This window comes from Amblyomma mixtum, chromosome 3, assembly GCF_055824585.1.
Source record: "Amblyomma mixtum isolate Tamu chromosome 3, ASM5582458v1, whole genome shotgun sequence".
NCBI lineage: Eukaryota > Metazoa > Arthropoda > Arachnida > Ixodida > Ixodidae > Amblyomma > Amblyomma mixtum.
In genome coordinates, this window is record NC_143014.1 from 122,400,004 (window position 1) to 122,422,644 (window position 22,641).

Here is a 22,641-nt window from a genome sequence, read left to right on the forward strand (position 1 = left end):
TGGTTTGCGGCATGTGTCCCATAAAAAAAAAGAAAATGTATACCTGCTCATCTATTGTGCAATAATAGTTTGACGTTTGCAAAGCTCTCCATAAACACCTGCACATGTGCTCCGAACCAGCCGTCAGAGACTCTTTGGGTGAAACATCTCAGGGCCGAATATGAACAGCAGCGTACACGGGAAACACCATCATCGTGTCGAAAGGTCAAAGCCCGCTATTGCGATCGCTTCACCGCAGTGTCGCAATAATCAAGTCGAGCAGCATTGTCGTTTTAGGCGTATATACGGTGCCCTAGCTTGAGTAAATCAAGAGTTAAAAAGAAAGCTAGTACTGACAGCGCGCACAAAATTAAAATAGCGTTGTTAGTGGTATTTGTGTGTTTTAAGTTTATACTGCTGAAATTTCACAGCTAAGAATGAGTACACAATTATCCCGAAGCTCGGAGATCGAGCAGGCTGATAGTGATTCGTTTTTAGGAGTCATGTTTTAGAGGAACCTCAGCTAGGTTCATCATGTAGACGATGTTCGTAATGAAGTCGCAAGATCCGCTGGTATACTGCATCGATATCCTAACCTGGTGCCTGTCTGGCTAAAGACGCAAGTGCACTTTTCGCTTGCCCAGGCACGTATGAGCTATAGCCTGCTGATATGGAACACCTGTACAACTAGCGATAGTGAAAAGCTGTCTGAGCTGCTGTGGCGAGCTGCAATATCGTTTCAACTCAGCGCTTCAACGCTGATGTGTACATACAACCTCCCTTCTTTATGGATTAATGCCGCCTTATTAGGCTGAACTTTTTTTGTATGAAATGAAATAACACGCAATTTTTCTGAGTTCCACAGATACCTTTACAGGGATACCGGTGAACGCTAGTGTCAGACACCACAGCTTGCAGGATGACCGGGAACAAATTTTGGAACACAGACATACAAACACTAAGAGAGGTTGCTCTGCAATGTATATCTAGATACGACTTACATTGAAAGGAGCAGCGGAGCAACATGCAGCATTAAGCACACAGTGCGTATCGTGGGCAAGGCGCATCTCCAAATAATTCGTGTTATATTTTCCTTTGTGCTTGCTGCTCTCCGTTCCTTGGACTTTCCGGTTTTTTAAGCATGAAATGCTTTTAGCTCCCGTTGTCGGCAATGTGGTGACGTCACGCCGAGACCGAGAGCCAAAACCGGGCACTGAATTCCACTCATCCGGGCACTGAAACGAGAACATCCGGGCACCGTACGAGATTTAACGAGACAAGATGAGAGCAAGAGGGGAGCTCCAGGGCGAGAAGAGCTTTTGGCTGAAAAACTGCTTCCGCGCCATCCCCAAGGATGGCGCTGCGGTCCTACACTCACGCATGTAAAAGACCGGCCGCTTGGCCTTCAGACGCGCTGCATATACATTATTTACAGGCCTGCGTTCCATCGTGTCCGCGTACGCTTCTGCATCGTCCTACATTCCAATACCACCACCGTCCCAGCTACTTGCTTAAGCCGAGCAATGGAACCTGATGAAAGGAGAGGTAGGAAACGTCTTGCGGAAAGCGATCGCTTTGCGAGTGATACGCCACAGCAGAAGACTGCTCGCCCCTGCCGACAACGCCATGATTATGCGGCCGCTCCCGAAAGTGACAAGGCCGCCACGGTTCGCGGCTGCCTACCTAAGCCCGCTCTATTGCAGGCGATCGTTTCGACGCAACAAGAAGAGTGCGGTGTGGTGTGTTGAACACTAGACCCATTTCAAGATTTTGACTAGAACCATCTACAACCAATGTGTTATGCCCGTAAACATTTCATGCTTACTCTACTCTCGGTTACGGGAGAGGCAGAGATTTTTGATCATCTTTTTTTGCTGCGTTAGCAGTGTGTGCGTGCATGCGTGCGCGCGCGCGTTCTGGTCGGTGCCCTCCGAGCACCCACCGGTAAAAATGCCTCTGTCAAATACGAGTTTACCCACCGCCCTCCAGAGGTTCCAACCACCTTCACGATCCAGAAGAAAACCTACCACAAGCCGACGCAGCTCAGGAAGGGAAAGAGTTGCAGAGATATAGCTTTCCGGATTAGCGCGTAAATCAGCGACAGACGTTATCGCTTCGGTTTAACCATAGAGCCCTGCAGTCTGCCATGGAACCACCCTCAGATTGCGCATTCCTCCTCTCTCACCAAAACCTCCCAAGCCACTTTTCCTCTCCCTCCTATCCCCAAAAGTGAAGAGGAAAATTTCGCTCTCTCCACTTTGCCAACGGCGCGGACATGTACTTAAATTAAATAAGTTCTATTAAATTATTTCTCTATTCAATGAAAGATCTCAGGGTTGGCCCTGTGGAACCCCTTGGTATAATGCAGGGCTCTATGTCTAAATCAAACTTTTAACAGCTTTCGCTGCAACAGCGACGGCGAAATACATTCCAAGGTGAAATAGGAAGGCGATCCATGTAAAAACCAAATGTACAACAAATACCACTCACGCAGAACCCTTGCATCACATCGTATAACCACGTGTGTATTTTTCATTCGATTTTATTTTCTTTCACTTATTTTAGTTTTTCTTAGTGCAATGCGGTACGGGCAATGTTTTTGCGTGACGCTCGATTTTTAAAGAGATAGTCTGTGTTATATTGTTATAGACCAGTAAGCGAGGAAGCTGACAGTGGCGCACGACGGAGCGCTCGCGCTAAGACCACAGCCATTAACTCATACTTCATCGTGTGGTCATGAAATCGTGTATTCATTGGCTTGCCAGCACGTTACAATATGACCGTATCAGCTGTGAGTAACTGATGTGACATTTGCCTTTTCTTCTCTGGTTTCGACCAGTATGGACTGCGATTGTTTTGTTTTTTTCAGTGTATGCACCATTTTTGTACACGCTGGCTCTTTCTCTGTTAAATTCTATTGCTGCTAGGGTGCCCGACGAGGCCAAGACCTCGTCAGATCAGTACGCTCCTTTTGCCTCACAACAAATAAAAATTTAAATCACGGCAGATAAGCGAAAAATTTTAGCTAGAAAGGTTTAGGATGTCGAGACGAAACACAAATGTGTGTAGTTTTCATTGCAGTAGGTTTGTCTTCAAATAGTTTTTCGCGCTATTAAAAAAGTTCTAGTTTTGTTATGGTGAAGCTTGATTAAAAGGAATTAAAAAAAACGCTCTAACCGGTGTCATTTAAGTATAACGGGCTGCTCTGAAGGAAAGATTACGCGTTCTGAACCTCCTGTACTAAAACTCCGCCTGAAGGGCATAACGCCATGGCGTTAACGGCTGTTAATGTCCACATATGCGGAATTGGTCATTCTCTACACTCTACGTTCATAGATCGCTGGGGGGGTTCTCATACCACTCCTGGCGCAGTGGTTAAGCAATGCGCCACTGCCCTGCGATGGCAGGTGCTGTCACCGTTGGGGCTTATGCGACCCAGATTGCTCTTCGCGAGCAACCTCTGGCGACCAGTTATTCATTCAACTGCCTCCTGCCACAGTGGGCCGTTTTCTCGCAATTCGATGGGCAGGTTGTGATGACGCCAAACGGTCACGTGACCTAGGTGGCCCACCTGCTCCCTAGGTTGCTTCTCTGGTGATGCTTCGTGGATTTTTCGCTCACGGTCAGTGACGCCGACGACGACGCCGACGACGACGCCGGCTTTTCCGCGACACGAGCTATTTAACTCTATCGCGTCAAAGCCAGCGCTCGCGGATAGCGCAGCAGCTGCCCTTTCATTGCCCTTTTATTAGACTTCTCAGGAGGAAGGGAAAAATATAAAGGAAAAAGAGGGAACCCGGACCAGCGGAACTTTCCAGGCTTAAAGTCAATACAAGATAAATGAAAAGGACGCTGTCGCACTCGTGCTTACTAGCCTCCCCGCGGACAAGACCCAGTTGCGCTTGCCGCCGAGCGAGAAGCTGATCGGCGAAGCAGCCAGACTGAGGAACAGCGGGCGATGAAAACCTCGCAGGAGCCAGAGCAGCGCCAGCAACAACACGTAGAGGGCGAACATTCAGCTTCCGAAACTGCCGTCTGGGACATGTTCGTGCTACGAGAGCAAAGCTGGAGCGAGAGCGGTCAGGAAGCGTCAGCGCGAAGCAGCCTCCACCGCCTCCCGCCGATTGTGTAACTGGGCCATTGCCGTTTAGCCAATTTTTAGAGCTCTTCGGCGCCCGTTTCGCGGCGTCGCTGTCGCCGTCGCCGTTGTCCGTTGTAACCAGGAGCTTGGAAAGGAGAGGGTAAAAGCGCAACCTCCTCCCCTCATTAGCAACCGGCGCGCCGGTGGGGGACGTAGCTGTGCATAGCAACCGTGACGTCACACAGTAGCGGTAGAACGAGCGCGCGCGCGTCGGCGGTGACAGCTACACCACCGCTCCTTCGCCAGATGTCTCGTTGCAGTCGAGTGAGTGAGACGCATGGCTCCGAAGCGGCCCAGTGATTCCGCGCCAAGCGGTTCGGGGAAGCGGCAGTGGGCTGACCACAAGGCTTTCGCCAAGCACACTTTAGAATTTCCAAAGTGACTTCGGTATTTTTTTGGAGGAAAGGAAATGCGCAATATCTGTCTCACACATCTCGGGGGACACCTGAACCGGAGGGAAGGCGCATAACTGCCCTCTGGGAACAGTGGACACCTCAATCGTGATTTAAGCTACGTGGCGGTAGTGACAGATGTGCGCTGCTTGTTTTAGCATTGACAACGTTGTGCCAGAAACGCTGCCACCTGCCAGGGCGGGTGGGGACTTTAATATAGATATAAAGACAAGCGGGAATTTCTTACTACTTATGCGGGAGAACATCCCGTTCCTCTCGCTCGTTACGGCTCCCACAGCTGTGACAACGTAGCGCAGACCTCGTCTTGAACCAGGCATTGGTGCAGCAAATCGAGCATATATCAATCTATTTCTCCGTCCATAAAGCTTCCTTCATGACAGTCAAGAACTGTTAGTGGAGTGTTTCTTGAAAAAGGAAAGTGCGTTAAAATGACAAGTTGTCTGTAATTGTACATACATGTCTTGCTCGAATTCTTTGCCTCAATCTATCGAAAAGCTGAAACAGCTGATGAGCTGCGCTCAAATTTTGCATTAGAAAGTAACGTAATTGTCGGCATTTTATTTTTGTTCATCTCGGGGTTACCGCGAGCTTTCTTCAGAGCGAACAGAGTTCAGTGAAATGTTAGGCTGTCACGGCGCCACACTTACGCCGAGAACACGTGTGCGCGCTTCGTCATGTGCATTCGTAGATCAGTCACCGGTGCTCTATCAGTCATACAGAGCCGGCGCTCGCGACCCGAAAATCACGAAGGCCTGTATCTCGGTAAGCCGCGAATGACACAGCGCCCACGCCCGTGCCACTATTAGCCAAGTGATCTCGAACCTGGTGACTGCCGCCATGCGTCGCACACGTAGTTCGTAGCGCCCGTCGGACCACTCCAGACAAGGATGACCGGCTCTGTGCTACGTGTTGTAGCGCACCGTGGTTCAGTGCGATTGCAGCTGCGCTGCGAATAAGCAAAGGAGAGTGTCGAAGTAGAGGTATGTAGCCGGCTGAATTTTTTTGTTAAAGCTGTTTGAAACATTCGCACTACTTTCTTTTTTAAGCGGTCGTGATGTTTTCGTGGAAATGCACTGTGTTTTCTAGACCACTGGTAGGAATGTTCATGTTACACGCAACAATCTGCCAGCTTATTTCACAGGGGGCGGCCTCAAGTCCCTCACTTTGTTCGCACCTTGATGAGCACACTTTACGGCTTCACCGCCCGCACATCTTCCGTTCTCGGTGCTCTATGGGGCAGTTACAATCCAGCAGCATTCAAGCAGTGACCTTCGTATTGCAATGCAGGCAGCTTCTCAGTAGCCGTGCAGCAGGGATCCCATGGACTCGCGGCGGAGGCGAGGTCACCGAGGCATTGTCTACTGGCTTCGTTTTGTGCTTCATGAAGCTGTACGCTGGTCTGACGTCATGCCTTTCTTTGCCTGGGCGCTGCTAATCGGCATCTCCAGCTTGGCACCTCTCGTCATAATGCGCTACAAGAAAGCGGCCGAAGAAACGTCGAAGTTCGCCATCCCCTGGAGTCCATGGTATGAACGCGACCTGCCGGGCGATTACCTAGACGATGATGTAGACAACCCTCGTATTCTTCTGTGGTCTGTACCCACGCTTGAGTGGGAAAAAGAGCCGCTGACGCCCCACGCTGAGCGCGTACTGCAGTCCTGTCCTGCTCGGAATGACCGCAGGACTTGTTTTGTCACCAGGAATAGGGAGTATACCTGAGACGGGCCGACGCCATTCTTTTTGATGCCGATAACCTGAACAACTACGACTACCCGGCGATTCGACACCAAGGGCAGGTCTGGGTTATCAGGACTCGAGGTCAACCTCCGATGATCCCCTCGTACGACTTGTTAGTATGGCTGCGAAGTTCAACTGGTCAATGTCTTACAGCATCGACGCTGACGTGACTGTGCCGTACAAAATGTGGGCTCCTGTGCCGATGGGGCTCTCCTACGAAAGCCTCAATCAGATCATCAGTATGAAAAGCACTGCTGCCGTGTGGTTGGTCAGCGACTGCGAGGCCGACCGGCTCGCCGAGCAATCAGTCGTTAAACTCAAGTAGATCAGGAACGACTTCGAGTTTGCCAGTTTCGTCGCAATGGCCCCTTACTCCAGAATAATCGGCAATTGTGGCGGTGAAGAGTGCAAAAACCGCCACGTGTGCTTGAAAAGTTTCCAAAACGAGTACTTCTTCCTGTTTGTCGTCGAGAGCTCCCCATGCTTTGAACACCCGCATCAGATAATGTTCGATGCTCTCGAGTACTCCCTCATACCCATCTACTTTGGAAGCTCAAGCCTCGGAAGCACGGTGCCACCATCCTCGGTTTTTGAAGCCACCGCGGCACCTTCAGTGATGGAAGTCGTGGATGCAATTATTTACAATTGCGTCCGTACCGAACGTTACCTTGATAGCATGAAGTGGAAAGAGAGCTACGGAATCGTTTCGCCCAGAAATGACCTGTGCGCATTGTGTGACGCCCTGTATGAAAAGAGGAACCGGACCACGAGCGACGTCTTGCAGCGGTGGAGGCGGGGCTTGGAGTGCAAGGAGCTGCCCGCTGAGAAGGTGTATCCCCTTGCCACTGGAGACATGCTTCGTCGCTATCCCCATAACAATGCAGACACGCTTCTTCGCGACATTCGCAACCTTGAAAAGATGTGAAGAGAGTGACTATATTGCAAAATGCAATACACGGTGGAGCCTAAAAGAATGAAGTTTGTTGCAGAACGTACATCAGTCTCAAAAATATGACATTATGCTACGAAAGGTACCCATATATGCTTCTTTCTGCACGAGTTAATGTGTTTGTGTGTGTGCAACGCTTTTAGTGCTTATTAAACAAAATCTTATCCCAATTTTTGACAAGTGATTGTGTATGCCGCAATAAAAGAAAGTAACGGCCTTCAATTGACCATTATTAATCTCAATACAATGGAGCATGTTCAGGCAGCAGAAGGCAGCCCATGGCGGCGGGTTGCTTTGAGAGCGGCGTGTAAGTTCTGATAGTGATAGGGGCCTGACGCGGGGCGCGGTTGTCACTCTAATCGCGAGCACCGCGCAAATGAAAAGCTTGCTTGTCATCTGAAGCGGTGACCGTCTGCGACCCTTATTCTGTTTGCTGTGATCAAAGCAGTGGGCGCGGCAGAAAGTTTGCATGCTTCTCACGCAGGCTCCATTTGTGCGCAAACATTCGGGAGCGCCCTGTTAGCGTCTCTATTGTCAAAGCCTATCACATCAAGCGAAAGCGGCGAATCACTCGCTTTCCTCTTCTTCTATCTTGCCGTTTCCCGCTCGCTAACTCTTTTGCCTATCAAGGCTTAGGCTGATCAAAGCGCGCCGCTTTTTCGGAAGGTGTAGGAAACAGCGCGGCACCGTATTTTGAATAAAACCTGCTAACTGACGAAGTGACGTAACGCGGGACTCCCACAGGAGCACGTCGGATCACTGATGTCCTGTGAACAAGGCGTCCGCACTGTCGCCATTGCAAAGAGGATGATCAGACATGCATTGATAATAGCGGAGGCTTCCGTCCTGTCATGTATACTATCGGGGACAAAAGTAACTGACCGCGCCGTGCCGCACTAAAATAAATATAACCGGAAAAGTTCCCGCGACCGTCGGCGGGACGCCGGCACGACCGCCATATCCGGTTCAGCAAGGATAGAGCGCCGGCCGCTGATGTAGTTCGACGTGGATTTTAAAAGGAATAACTCGTGTTGGACGGCTTTGGAGTGCTTTTAGGGCTGTAACTAAAGCATGCCGTTACTCTATCTCTAACTAGGTAATAGTACACTGCAGTTATTTTCTTGCGAGATTGCAGATTCGACCTTGACAATAAACCGACGACTGGGGATCTCTACAGCGTGCTGTTGTGGGAATAATGCAGAACCATTGGTTTGCCAATACTTGGGCGTGCGCAGTTTCAACTATCACTAATTTACTCTTTGGAACATGGATGGGCAGGAAAGATAGGTTAAATTTAAACAGTGCTAAGACAGGTACGTGTTGGCTCTGCATCTGTGATTGCTGCACGCTACTAAGAGACATAAGATGCACGAGACAAAAGACACTCGCACGAATAAAGCACTTTGAGTGCTCACTTATTGTTTTGCCTTGCGCGCTGTGAGTGCCTGAGTATCGCACAGTAATCAGAGATTGGCAACTGTAAACGAATTAATTTTCATCCTTTTTTCCGTATCGCAAACGATCAGCTCGCGAAAAATTGGTCCTACGAATGGTATGGCAAAAAAGACGGAAATTAGGAAAAAAGATAACGACCCACGATTACGGTACTCCCTAAGTGTAGTTTGAGCGCAGCTTGATTTTGTGATATATTGCAGCAGAAAACTTCCGAAGGGTTGCCGATTTGTTGCACAAGCCGCCTAAACTTTCGCAATGAACGAACGTTCCTCACTGGTGTATGGAGCAGTGCAACTCTTGCCCGGTTGCAGCGTCCCCTCCCGCGTTTGCCTCGCCCGGCGAGAGCGCCTTGCAATGTGCTTGTTTCACTGCTTCACTGAGGAACGCTGAAGCCACAAATGATTCGTCTTTGTTTGAACACGTGACGTCAACGTAAGGCGCGTATATAAATGCCGCGTAACAGCGCATGCCTCATTAATCATGGAAGAAGAGGAGTTGGGACCATTTGTCGAGCCATGCCAGAGCTGCCGCTCGACCTTTGGGCTTAACCGCGGCTAAACCGTGCCTGACTTTTTTCATAAATCCTCCAATCGGTGCCGCCTTTAACGGAGGGGTTGCAAGGGTATATGCCTGCCACCTACATGCCGCCCGCTGCGACCCCGGGAGTCCGTCCAGTTTTCAAGAGCCCTGGCGCCGCGCCTTCGCCGCTGTCACGGGCAGCCCCTTTTCCAGCAGCAGTCCCAACCAGGCGTCTCCACCCCCATGACGTCATCATGGCTGGCGCAGGTCCTGCTGCGTCACGTGTTTTCCGTTCACCGCCCCCGTATGCGCACTGCTTTTAGTTCATCCTCAGCACTGGCTTCTCGGCCGACGATATCGTCGACGCCATCGAGGCAGTTGTCGGCCTGAAAGGGCTGGAAAGCCTCCAGCACCTAGGACGCATGAATGCCTGCGTCGCCATGGCCTCGCGCTGCGGCGGCCCATAAGATCCTCGCGAAAGACTCCTTCAGCCTGAACGGCACCTATGTGCCTGTAGCCTTCGTGGGCCCCTCCGCAGTTCACGTGACGGCTTTTCGAGTGCCGCTATTCGTGGGAGATGCGACACTGGCTTCGGCGCTGACCCCAACGAGAAAGTGCTCGATATCACCCACTCGGTCCTCAAGGGTTGTCGCCACATCAGCAGTGGTCAACGGCTTGTCCCTATCGAAATGACGCAGGTGTTTAACTTCATGGCCATCCAGGACCACCTTGTTATGTTCGACTACCATGGCGACCGGAAGGTGTGCTTTCGCTGCGTGCAGGACGGCCACATCAGCCACGGTGGCCCAAGCAAAGACAACGTGGCCATTGAACCGCGGTCAACGCGGCCGTTCCAGCGTCACCTGAGGACACGGAGCTCACGACCAGCAGTCCAAAGGAGCCCAAGGTCGCCACGATAAAGGCCAGGCCATGACTTGCCGCCTTATCCCGTCGTGTTGTCCTCCGTCAGCTCGAGCAGCGTAGAAGACTCGAGCATAACGACATGGAGACGGTTCCTGCCAGCGACACGTTGTTTCGCCTACCAGGCGACCTTACGTGCAAGCAACGCGAACAGCACAGCAACATAGCCGAAGGCCGTCCGGAAGAGCAAGCATCAGGGCTGGAGACTCCTGATTGAGTGGAAGACCCCGGCCTACCCTCATCGGCTGGCCAGCTTATCCCATCAGCGACCCAGCCACCCTCCTCAGCTTCAGTTCTGAGCACCACCACGGCCACGCAGGAACCGATGCGCGCTGCCAGAGACGCCGTCGAGGCGATGGGAAGAATAGACATGAACAGCCTAGAGCGCAAACGCACCCACCCCCTCTCTTCGCCCTTGGAAGACCCCCAGGATAAGGCTGAACCTTTGGTTTCAAAATTGCTATGCGCGACAGAGTCCGCCCATGGCGGGGCCCCGTAGTTTTGGCGCCAAAATGTCGGTGCTCCTGGCTATCAGGACAGCTGCTGTGCATTTTCTCTCCCTGAATGTCCAGGGCTCAGGAATTTCGGTTCATAGACAGAGCGATGTTTTGCTCTTCGCTCGGGTGAGAAGCACCGACACCCTGTAGTTACAAGAGTGCAATTTTCGCTCCTTCCTCGTGCATAGTTTCGCCTCCCGGTTTTCTGTTTCTGCATATGTTTCATTGTACGATTCTGTTGCGTCTGGCGTCGGAGTCGTTTTTGTTAAACCCTTACCTGCGTGCGGGTGCGCATTGTACTTTTGGGCTGGATTGCCGCGCTCTAGCCATGCTCTAGCGGTTGATTTTACTCTTACCCAGTGATGGGCGGGGCCCTTGGTTGTGTACGCGCTGGCGCAGTGCTCTAGTTCAGATTTATTTTTTTGCCGCCTTGATTCGTTTGTTTCATTCTGCTCCACTTTTGTTGTCAGAGGTTTTGTGACTTGGACACTGTGCGTGACCTACGCTGGCCTGGACAAAGTCGGCACTATGCCGGCTCCCGCGCGCTACGCGTTCTCGCTGTTCATTTGCGCTTGCCAGACGCATAGATGCAACCGCACGGTGTTGCGTTTGGAGCGACGTGAGAGACAGGGTGGTCAACCAGTTGGCTCGGTAAGTTTTTTCCACCATAGCTATTTACTTTTGTTGTCAGTTGTGAGGTCCACTCGTTCCCTGCGGGACCTCGATGTTTATCCTATCACCGACCTCTGTCAATCCGGCTGGACTGTGGTGGGGACACTCCACGTACTGGTACGTGGCGTAAGTACATCAACCTACTGACAGACCCACAGTGTGTGGCGAATCTGCGCACGACGCTGGTTGCTTCGCGCGAGGGCTTAGCCGCCATTGATTCTTGGGACGCGCTTTATGCTCGCTGGCACGTGATTCTGGTAGCGATCGGTCATGGCCATAGACTTCGTGTAACGCAGGCACTGAATGACACCCTCGCGCGCATCCGTTTAGTGCAGGGGGGAACCTCCTTTACCATGCGCGATTACCCGAGTGCCCTTAGAGCCGGTTATCACGTGTTTCCTACTGCGCCAGTCATCGTGGGCAGCTATAGCCGCGCGCTCCAGCTCGGGCGGCCGGTATCAGATCTGTTTGTGCTGAGTCCCGTGCACCGTGGTCCCGTGTACGCAGGCACAGCTGAGGAATTCGCTCCCGCCTCTGCCTTTCGTGACGCTTCCAGACAGCACACGGAGTGAAAGCGCGTCCGACATGTGCGCAGTTTTTGCGTGCGTGTTTCAGAACACATCCGACTTTCCAAGTATACACTGTGAAGCTATATAGTATTCCTTGGCACACTTTGTTTCTTTCATAACCGCAAGGTTCTGAAGTCACCTTATTTGTTCGTTTCAATAAACCTCTCTAATCCACAGTAGTCGCTTCTGCGCAGGGGGTCACGGCAGTCGTTCTAAGCATGACGGCTATTGTAAACGCGTTAAGGAAGTAATTGCGCAACAGCCCGCACAAACTGAACGCGCCCGCTCTTGCCTGTCCGCGCCGTACCGTCTTTCTCAGCTTTCCACACTACGCTTCCGCCTTCCTCTCTTTCACCACTAGCCCCTCCACCGCTTTTTCATGCTCGCCCTCCCATAATTCTCGCCCTACTTCCAGCCTTCACCGTGCTTTTGGCTTTCGCAATCCAGGAACGCGCTGCGCTCTAAAAAAGTCTCCGATATCCGAACGTTGATCCTGGCTTCAATTCGGCAGTAATGCGGTGACAACTCCGCGTTGTCTGTTTCCCTTCCTGAAAAGAATGCAAAGTCGCTCCTGTAAATGGTTCTTTCCCCAGCTCACGGTTGACCCGATTAGTGTACGGAACTGCAAGGAACGCATTCAAAGGGCAGCCTATCTGACATGCCGGTCGAGTTTCTGTTCATTATCTCTTCCGCTTTTACTTCCACCCTCATTCTCTAAGTGAAATGTCTTTTCGCGGCTCTGCGAGTCGGATTCTTTATTAAACGAGGTTACTTTACGAAGTAAATGGGAGTTTGTGCCCTTGCTGAAGCTTGGAAATTCAGAAGGTGTTCTAATTCTGAAAATTTCAATCAGTCAATCTTTTTTTTTCTTTCACGCCACTGTGAAAAGAAGCCAAGGTAAAATGTAGTTTATACAGCACCTTTCTGGCGCAGTCGGTGCTACAAGGGAGCCACTCAAGGAGCTTGAACAGTGTTTCGCGAAAGGCAGTGCTGCATTAAACTGCGACATCCGCTGAAGTTAAAGAGGCTCGAAGCGAAGTGGAACATCTTTTGCGCGTCGCATCGCCAGTATGACAATAACGGTCAGCAACGATGATGCTGGCGATGAAATGAGGAGATTTTGAATTTTTTAGCGTTTAGCATCATTAACCAGAGGTCATACCATTCAGGGACGCGCATGACGGAAGCCAGCATCCGCCGATTATTCCATGGCATAAAGATAATTGATAAAAAGCAGAAGAAAAACAACCAAATGCCGCTGGTGGGATCCGAACACAGGACCTCCGAATTTCGTGTCCTTAGCTCTGCCACCTGAGCTACGGCGAATGTTACTACAAGATGTTACTACAGAAAAAAGTGACATGGTTATCTGTGAAACACAACAGGGTGCTTCGCTGGGGTGGGCACGGGCCCTTTAAAGGGCCCCTGCCCACCCCATCGTCCCTCTCTACCTCACTTTGAGCGAGCCTCCTCTCCTTCCATTCCCTCCTCGAAATTTTTCTCTCCCGCTCCTCGTCGAGTAGGCTCGGCAAGGCAAAATCACCCCTTCCTTCTCCGGTGTAAGCCGGAGGCGTGGTGTCTGTGGAGTGCGTCACAGGGCGACGTCATGGCCCCGCCTTCAATAGAATTCTTTTCTTGGTTTTTGCATTTTCTCCGCACACTGAACGATCGAGAGGCGCGATCGGCTCAACCACCTAGACTTGTTAGCGAGCGCATCCTTTCATACATCTGTTTGTCAATCCCAGTTAACGAGCCACCTCTTCATTTTCTTTTAGGCCTCCCCACCGTTTCACGAGCGGAGGGGCGGAAGTCGGTTGTGTTCGAAACACACGGTGAAGCGCGGACCCGGCAACCGCCCGTTTGCTTTTCTCCATGCGTGTTTGTGTTCTGTGTGTTTGTGTCTTTTCTCCGCTCCAAAGCATATGTCATTCATTGGAGTCAAGGCGTACGCAAGATGCACGAAAGATAAGCGGTGTGTGTGCGGAGCGGTCAAGTGGGCGAGCGAGGGAAAGGCTCTGCTGCACTAGTAATTAAAACCTTGTTTTGGGGGGCTTGCATAGAAGAAAAAAATCTGAGAAGGGAGCGCGTACGCAGAGCGTCTCGTGAGGTGATCACGGCGGGGGGAGGGGGGGGGGGCGAACCAACTCCCTCAGTTTTACTATTTTTTACTTTTTATGGCAAGGATTCAAGGCTGTCGCCGCACGCTCCCTCCGCAGTTTTTTTTTTCCTTCATGCGGGTTTGTAGGCATGAGCCAGAACAGAAGGCGCTGCGGAAAGCGTTGTGCAGACGACGCGACGCCAAGGCTACGCCCAACCTTCTCCCGTCAATCAGAACGATGCACCAATGGAGTGCCTTTAGCGAAAGTAGCCCCCCATGACGTCAGCGGGGTTCAGAGTAGTGGGCCGGGCCCGTTTTTGTTGAAGGAAATAACGAGCGGGCTTTGATTTGAATTTTCGCAGCTTTTCGGGGCGCGCATGGCTGTAGTATTTTGCAGAGGTTATCTTCGATGCCTCATCTATGCAGTGGGCTTGTTTTTCAAAAATGTCCGGACCCTGGGCAGTGGCCCTTTAATCTCCGAATCTGTGCAAAGTAAGGTGAACCCTTGTCCTGACGTTCTGACACCTTCCGGTCTTTAGCGGTGCCGTAAAGGCTCCATTATACTGTTGATCAAATCTTTAGGGGAATCCCCCAAGGTGGAGTATATTTGTAATAAGGGAGTAATTACTCATTGGCATCCACCTGAGCGCAGCCATACGGCTACAAAGGAAAGCTATACAGCTTTCTCAGAAACTTCGTAGTTAAAGAAAAATTCGTCCTGGTCCGGGGTTGAGAAGCAAAAACCTGTTGCTCGGTTACTTTTGGCAAAGGGGGTACCTGTATATCCGAAGGCTGAAATAGAACGTGACATTACCCGTCGCGGTGGCTCCAGTGTCTATGGCGTTCGACTCCTGATCCCAAGGTCGCGGGATTGAATCCCGGCGCAGGCAGATGCATTTCGGCGGAGGCAAAATGTAAAAACGCTTTTCTGCTGTGCGATGTCAGGGCATATTAAAGGGTCCCTGAAAGGGGTGTCTGAGGTTGGCAAACAAATACTTGCATTATGTAGAGCGTAGGCCACTGAACGTTCATGCCGCGTACAATACATCAAAGGCGAGTAGATAATTTATAATACATTTTCAAAAACTACCTCTCCCGAGCCTCGCGGCGACCAGCGGCGGTGAACTTCCGCCCGAATCCGTACTCATTACGTCAGTTTGTACTCTTTACGTCACAAGTGCTGCGCTATGATTGGTTCGCGGTGCCAACGTGAAATCACGCATTTAACAAACTAGAAGCTCTAGATACTTCACACTCTTACTCTTTTCGGAAACATTTCGCATTTCAGCCAGCAGAGTTGTCGTTTATATGCATGTTTACGCAGTTATTGTGTGTTCGGTGTCAGAAATTAGTACTGCACTTCCGGTTTACATTGTTGTCGTCTGCTCGTACCGCTTGTGTCACTCCGCCGGCGTCGCCGTCGAATCGAATATCGAGGTGCGGTTCAGTCACCGCGCTACTGATTTCTTTCGTGACCTCCGTCGCATGCTCAATCGAAATGAATCGGCCGTGCTGTGTCATTGATTGCAAAGCCAGGGACCGGCAAGATATTGCCCTTCGGCACTGTCTGCCGAAAGATGGAAGTCAGCGAGCTGTCGTCGTCGTCAGGATTCAGCGCCCGATTTCTGAACGGCGTGTCCTTAAAAACTTGGCCAACGCGCCGCACCGATCGTCGCTTGCGAACTGCCGCCCCACTACAAGCAGGGACACACGGAGCGGTGAGCATCGCTGCGCCACTCTACCCAAGCTTCGCTCACAACCGGTGTCGCAGTCGCACTTCGCCGCCGTGCAGCAATGCCTGAGCGCTGCTTGGGATGGTGTACAAATATCACAAGGCAAGATCGCCTTGTTATCAGAAATACTTCTCGAGCAGCGACAAAGCATGCCTGCTTATGTTGCGAGCTTTCGGCAACGGCACCGCTCGCGGGCGCTCCGGGCGACGAGCTCTGCTGCTGCCTGGCTGCCGTGGTCGTCGCTAGGCCTATTGCCTCTTTGGCATCGAAGCTGCAGCGGCCGGCGCTTCGGAAGTCGCCTGAGCTATAATAAAAGGCTTACTCTACACATCGCTTTGCAGTCAACAGCATCATCTCACAATAAAATAATAGTATGGTCACTTCTCGCGACTCCTTCAGCAGCGAAGCGAGCGGGCGCCAGGCGAGCCGGACCCCACGTCGGGCCAGCGGCAGCTGCGAGACGGTTCTGGCAAGAAATTTGCTCGTATCACAGTTGTTACCTTTACCAGCAGCTCAGTATTGGTCAGCGATCCTCAAAAATGACACATTTTTCACATTTCTTATCCCAGGGTTTGTTATTTACGTCAAAAACACACTTTAGCTCGTTTTTATGACGCCGGCAGACGGGACCCAGGCTGGCCGGCCGGCCGGCATGCTCGGCGTACATCACGTTCGCACAAGAAAATGCAAAACAGCCATGATACCAGAGAGGATGCTTCCTAGATTCGAGCAACGAAAATATGTCTGTGCAAAAGTGGATCTTTCGGCAACGACACCGCCTGCGGCAACGCCGCGCGACGAACTGCGCGCTGGTCCCAGGCTGCCCTAGTCGTCGCTAGGCCTATCTGGTTTCGCATTGAAACCGCAGCTGACGGCGCTTCGGAAGTCGCCTGCGCTATAATAAAAGGCCTACTATTCACATCGCTTTACTGCGAACTCGTCCCATAATAAAAGATATGTTCGATTTCCACAATGCCTTCAGCAACGGAGCTAGCAGACGTACGGTAGGCGAACCGCACCAAGTAGCAGCAGCACCAAAGCGGCTGTGGGATGAAATTTGCTTGTATCGCAGTCATCACTATTACCAGCTACTCGGTATTGGCCAACGATCGTCAGAAATTATGCATTTTTGACATGCATCTATCCAAGGGCTTGCTATGGACGAGAACAAACAATACTAGCGCGTTTTTCAGTCGCAGGCGGCCGGCATCAAGGCTGGCAGGCCGGTCCGGCGTGGCTCGGCCCCGAGCGCCCTGAGCAGCGCGCTGTACGGCACCATGACGCTGCCGCTCTCCGAGCTCGTATTGGCTCCCGCTTCCCGTCGTTGCGTTTTCAGCGCGCGGCTCGTCGTTGACATCCAACAGGTTGGACGCAGGAGACGAGCTGCGATCGGTCGTTACGACGTCGTTCACAACGGCGCGCCGCAGCGAATCGCACACACTTTTCGCACATATGTCCCCGCCTTAAGGCTGAAATCCCATTTCGGCACTCATCCGCAAAAGTCGTTCCTTCAGCTCGGGGTCCATAGTACGAGAGAAGCCGCAGCGACGGTTGCGAGATAGGTGAACACAGCAGACAGCGGGAAAGCGAGCGAGCGAGCGAAAGAGCGCGTCAACCGGAAGTAAACAAACCGATCTCGTCGATGACGTATTTGTGGGCGGAGCATGGTCCCGGCCTGTAATCTTTTTTTTTTTTATGGTCCGCTCCGGTGTACGAGTTGAGAGGGAAAAGGCTGGTGGTCATTTTTAATAGCCATTATCTCTGGTTCCACACGAGGTAGATCAAAAATTTTTGCGGTAGGATGATGGATCGTTCAATATCTATCAATACTTCGACTTCTCTTTGCCTGCATGGACACCGTTTCAGGGACCCTTTAAAGCACCCCAGGTGGTCTAAATTGATCCGGAGCCCTTCACTACGGCATCCCTCCTCGCCCATATGTCACTAAAGGACCTTGAACCTCACATACAGCATACCCCCGCTCTTCCCACTAGGGCATGTTCTTCGCTTTCTTCCTACAGTGGTGCTGCCTGACGAAGCAATGGCAAATGCGTTCTGGGCACGTTCTTCGCGCCGATGATATTCATTTGCAATTAGGTGGGAAATTTATTTTAACTGCACCCAAAGACAGGCTACCCGCTTCAAACAAGCTTCTTTCCTCCGTTATCTTATGCCTGATTAAAAGAGAGAAAGGCGTCTGACACGCGCTGCGCACGTGCGCATGTTCTTCGCAGCCCCGTCAGATAACACTGATAATGCTAGAGACACCACGCCCGCGCTTCCCCTGAGACTCTCGTTTCTCTTCCGCTTTCTGCGGTCACGATTTTTTAATTTTTTTTAACTTAAACCTGTGATAACAGAAATCCAGAGAACTCCGCTTCCACTTTTTTAATAACTGTTCAAGAAATCATGCCATCCTTCACGGTTTATTTGACGTAATCACGTGCGCTTCTCATGCCTAAAAACCATGTTGGCGATAACACGTAGATGCAAAGTGCCGTGAACGTGAGTTCACTTCTGTTCGGCGATAATTTACAACAAATAGTAGCCCTCCAGGAGCCAAGAAAGCGGGTCATCTAGGCACGACATTGTTCAGTCCCCTCAAGCATACCGTGTAATTTTATTCTTGTTTTGAAACAAGCCTTCCACCAAAGTAACAACGAACGTCGATCCACCTTCATTAAACCTACTTTCCTCAAGGGTTCGGTAAGTGTCGCAGCCCCTTTGTCTCAGCTGCCCCTTCTGTGTCATGATCGAAGCATTATATTGCACCATCTACAGTGCCTGAGAAAAAAAAATAGGTTCTAGTATACGTAATTAGTTGTGAGCGCAAACTACAAATCGCTACGACTACAAGGATCTGCATGTGTTCACTGAATGCGCAGTACCCAGTGGTGCTTCCTAATAGCGGAAAGCCTAACTGTGACATTTTTTTTCAGGGTGTACCCCTTGTCATGGATCCCCTGTGCGAAGCGATGCAGGACGCTCGAGACGTACTTGCACGACAACTACGACGAGCCAGAGATTATTTGCGTTCGTGGAAGGAGCGCCATCCCAACCATTTATTCTTTTTTTGGTCACTCATCACTGTTCTCGTGGTGTTCTGGGGTGGCTACGGCTTTACGCACGCCATTAAATTCTGCACCCTCCCGAAGAAAATCCTTGAGAATTGGTCGCCCTGGCAGACGCGCGGTGAAGACGGCAATGCATCTCACCCCCGAATTTTGCTGCGGTCGCCGCTTCACCAAAGAGGAGGAAAGTCGCCGCAGTACATTGACTTCGAAACACCCCGATGTCCGCCTGCCAGCCATTCCGACATCTGCCATGTTACTAGGGACGGCAACCTCGTCAGTAAGAGCGACGCCGTCGTGTTCGATGACAGCGTTAGTTCTGCCGACCTTCCACCGTACCGGCACCCGGGCCAACTGTGGGTCTTCTGGACGACTGGTTCTCCTCTCGGGGAGCCTTCGCAGGACGTCCGCAGGGCTGTGCCGCTCTTCAGCTGGACCATGGCTCTCACTCAAGACGCCGATGTCGTCATCCCTCACCAGAACTGTACGAAGACAGCGCCTGCCCCTTCCCCGCCAGATCTGCATCGTATCGTCTTGAACAAGACGAGCCCAGCTGTCTGGATAATGAGCGAGTGCGAGAAAGAGGAAATCAATCGCGCCAAGGACGATGTGCTAGCAAACAGCCATTGGCGGTGTACGGAACGCTTTGCGAAAGATTTGATGAGAAACGCTCACGTTGACGTAGTCCCAAACTGTGGCCTCGAGCTATGTTCGTCTCGAGACGAATGCTTGAGCATCTTGGAAGTTGTGTACAGAGGGCAAAACACATGCCTAGAACAACCAAACTCCGTGTTCCGCCGTTCCCAAAGCCGCTGGGACAAAGAAGGAAAAAATTGACGATTAAATTCTATGAGTTTAACTGCACATGTTTACATCGAGACCATTTTTAACCAAATCTTATCGCTAGCTATCGCGTGATCAGCCCGAAACAGGCTCAGAACGTGTTCTAGACATGCGTTTTGCCCTCCGTAGTTCTTCATCTTCATAGTGGAGTCCTCCCCCTGTTTCGAACACGCGGCCGAAATGATTTACGAATGCCTAAACTACCATATCGTGCCTGTATACTTTGGCGCAACCAGTTTGAGGAATTCGCTTTCACCGTACACTTTCATTGATACTACGCAACTTAAAACGGAAGCGAACATATTGAAGAGTCTGTTCATGATCCAAAATTCGTACGACCTTTACTCTGCGTTTTTTTCTGCAACGACGCCATTTTCGGATCACCGCGGCGCCAAATGAACTGTGCGCGTTGTGCGACGCGCTGTATGTCCCACCAAAGAAAAGCGGGCATTCCGATAATCGCCGCTCCACAACTTCCTCATCCAAACCTCTTCCGGTTGCCTGAGGTTTAAGGTTGCCTTCCCAGAGCCTTTAGGCGTTTAAAGGTTGACGCAGTTATTCTTTGTCTCAAAACTGTGCAGTGAATCATACGCCTGATTACACTAAGCGATATCCAGGAATGTTTGCTTCAGGTTAATTCCCCCAACCTACCAGTTTTACAAACTGACTGGCTCACGCTGGGACACCATGCATAACAATGTTTCCAATCCTGGTTCTCTAAGAGCTGCAGATATGCCTATAACCTGTATTGTATTTCGATGGAGGCGAAATAAAAAAAAAAAAGCCCGTGTGCTGTCAGATATCACCGCGCATTAAAGAACGCCAGGTCGTCTAAATTAATCCGGAGCTCTCCACTACGGCGTCCCTCTTAGCCCGTGTCGCTCTGGGTCGTTAAAACCCCACTATCCACCGTCCAATATACTTTATCAGTGATGTACGTACCTATATCGCGTATCATGCATGATGCCCAACAGCGTGGATGCAGGACTAAAACAGCAGACAAAGCATCGGCGCAAATTACAGGGCGTTCAAAATTAGTTCTTTACGAATTTTTACAAACAGATTAGCAGTTTCCTGAATTATTTTGATACATGACACCAAAATTGCTGTATCGCGATCGCATCTCGCCAGATCATCGTGCGGTGCCAGCGTCCGGCTCGGCACGGGCGATCGCAGCTCCGAACAGCGTATGCCGGCCGCACCGTTTAAAAGCGGTGGTTAGTCAACAATAAAGTCTTTTCTGCTTCATACTGCCTCGAATGACTGTCTATTTCGGATGCTGCGGCGCGGCGCAAAAAAAACATTTTTGCCCTGCAGTTAGCGAGCATGTTTGTACTGGAAACTAACAGTCCGTGGTATTCCTATAGACTACTCCATTTGGTAGAATTCATGCAGCACGCCCGTATTTCGAGATATTGCTCTCCCAAATTTCCAGCTCAATCCGCGAAATCAGGCATGCAAGGCGGTGACGAACGGCGCAAAACTCACCCCGGTGTGGCGAAGCTTAGCGTTTCATACATATTTCACTTGCCGAAAGTGAAAAGGGAACGCTTGAAACCTTCACCTACTGCCATGCGCCATTGACGCACTAAACGCAATGCGCTTAGAGCTGCATGCCTACTTATGCGGTATGAGTTGGGAGTTCGGAGGCTAAGGTCTCAGAAAACGGGCGTTCTAGGAGAATCATGCAAAATAGAGTAGTCCGGGATTGTGACCACCTTGTTTTCCCCACACCTCTCCCTACACGACCGCCTAAATGCTGCCGCATTAAAAGTCAATGAATTCTTGTTCGTTATGAAATTGGCGACGGCTATTTTTCTCTCAATTTGTATCCACCTGGTCGGATAACGTAGTGCAAAAACAGCCTTGGTGTATTCCTCGTGGTTTGTTATTAAAAATGCACACAGCCTAATTTTGGACACCCTGTACAAGAAGCACGGGACAAACAAACGAAATTCGTAAAAACAGAAACAGCATAAATCCCCCTTCCACTTGGCGGTGATAAATTAATTGGAGCTGTAGGAAGGGGATGGGTTGCTTTAGAAACAGACCAGCAGCACCAACTAAACGTCGCGGCTCTTGAGTTCACGTTCGACCAGCAATCTTAGCTTCCTTGCGACAGCACTCGCAGGGGCAATGGCAAAATCAATAAAAACCACAAGCAGTTACAACAGAGATGAAAAAAAAAACGCTAAGAATCATTTATCCCCACTTTTTCACTATCCATCGTAGGCGCCACGTTGCCACTGTTGATATGGAAATGATAAAACAGTGCAGCCATAGGATTCTCCCAGGAGCACAGGGGTATTGTGACAAAGAAAGAATTGCTATGATGACAGAACGTTTTAACGCCACAACGTTTAGGCTCCCCTCCTACAGAAAATCCGACGACGTCGGCGTTGGCGTCGTTGGCGCTGTGAGCGGAAAATCCCCTAAGAAGGGCAACCTGGGTGGGCCACACCTATAGGTCACGTGACATTGCGGCATCTTCCCAACCTGCCCACCGGATTGTGAGCAAACTGCCCACCGTGGCAGGCGGCAGTTATATTAACTATTGGTCGCTAGGGAAGAGCAACCTGGGTCGCATAAATGCCACCGGTGGCAGCACCTGCATTCGCAGGGCGGTTGCGCACCGTTTAACCGCTGCACCAGAGCGCCAGCAGTGGCATGAGGACTCCCAGGGATCTATGAATGTAAATTCAAGAATTACCAATTTCTCACATGTGGGCACTAACCCATTAAGGGCAACTCCGGCGATTTTTCGATGTTCATCGATCGAAATGAAATTTTAAGACTGTATTCTTTATGGTAGTCTGATATCTCACGTAAAATTTCGCACCTGAAAGCGGCGTAGTTTTTTCGCACGCGAATTTTGAAGACAAGCGCTCCTCGACGCGAGCGGCACCCATTGATCGAGCAACTTCTACAGGCCACCCTGTACTGTGACGTCACTGGCGGGGCGGCGTGTCAACATGGAGGAAAAAAACTGAGGAGGGAGCGTGACGTCACGCGGCCAGCGTTCGCAAGCCGAGTTGTTTTGAAGT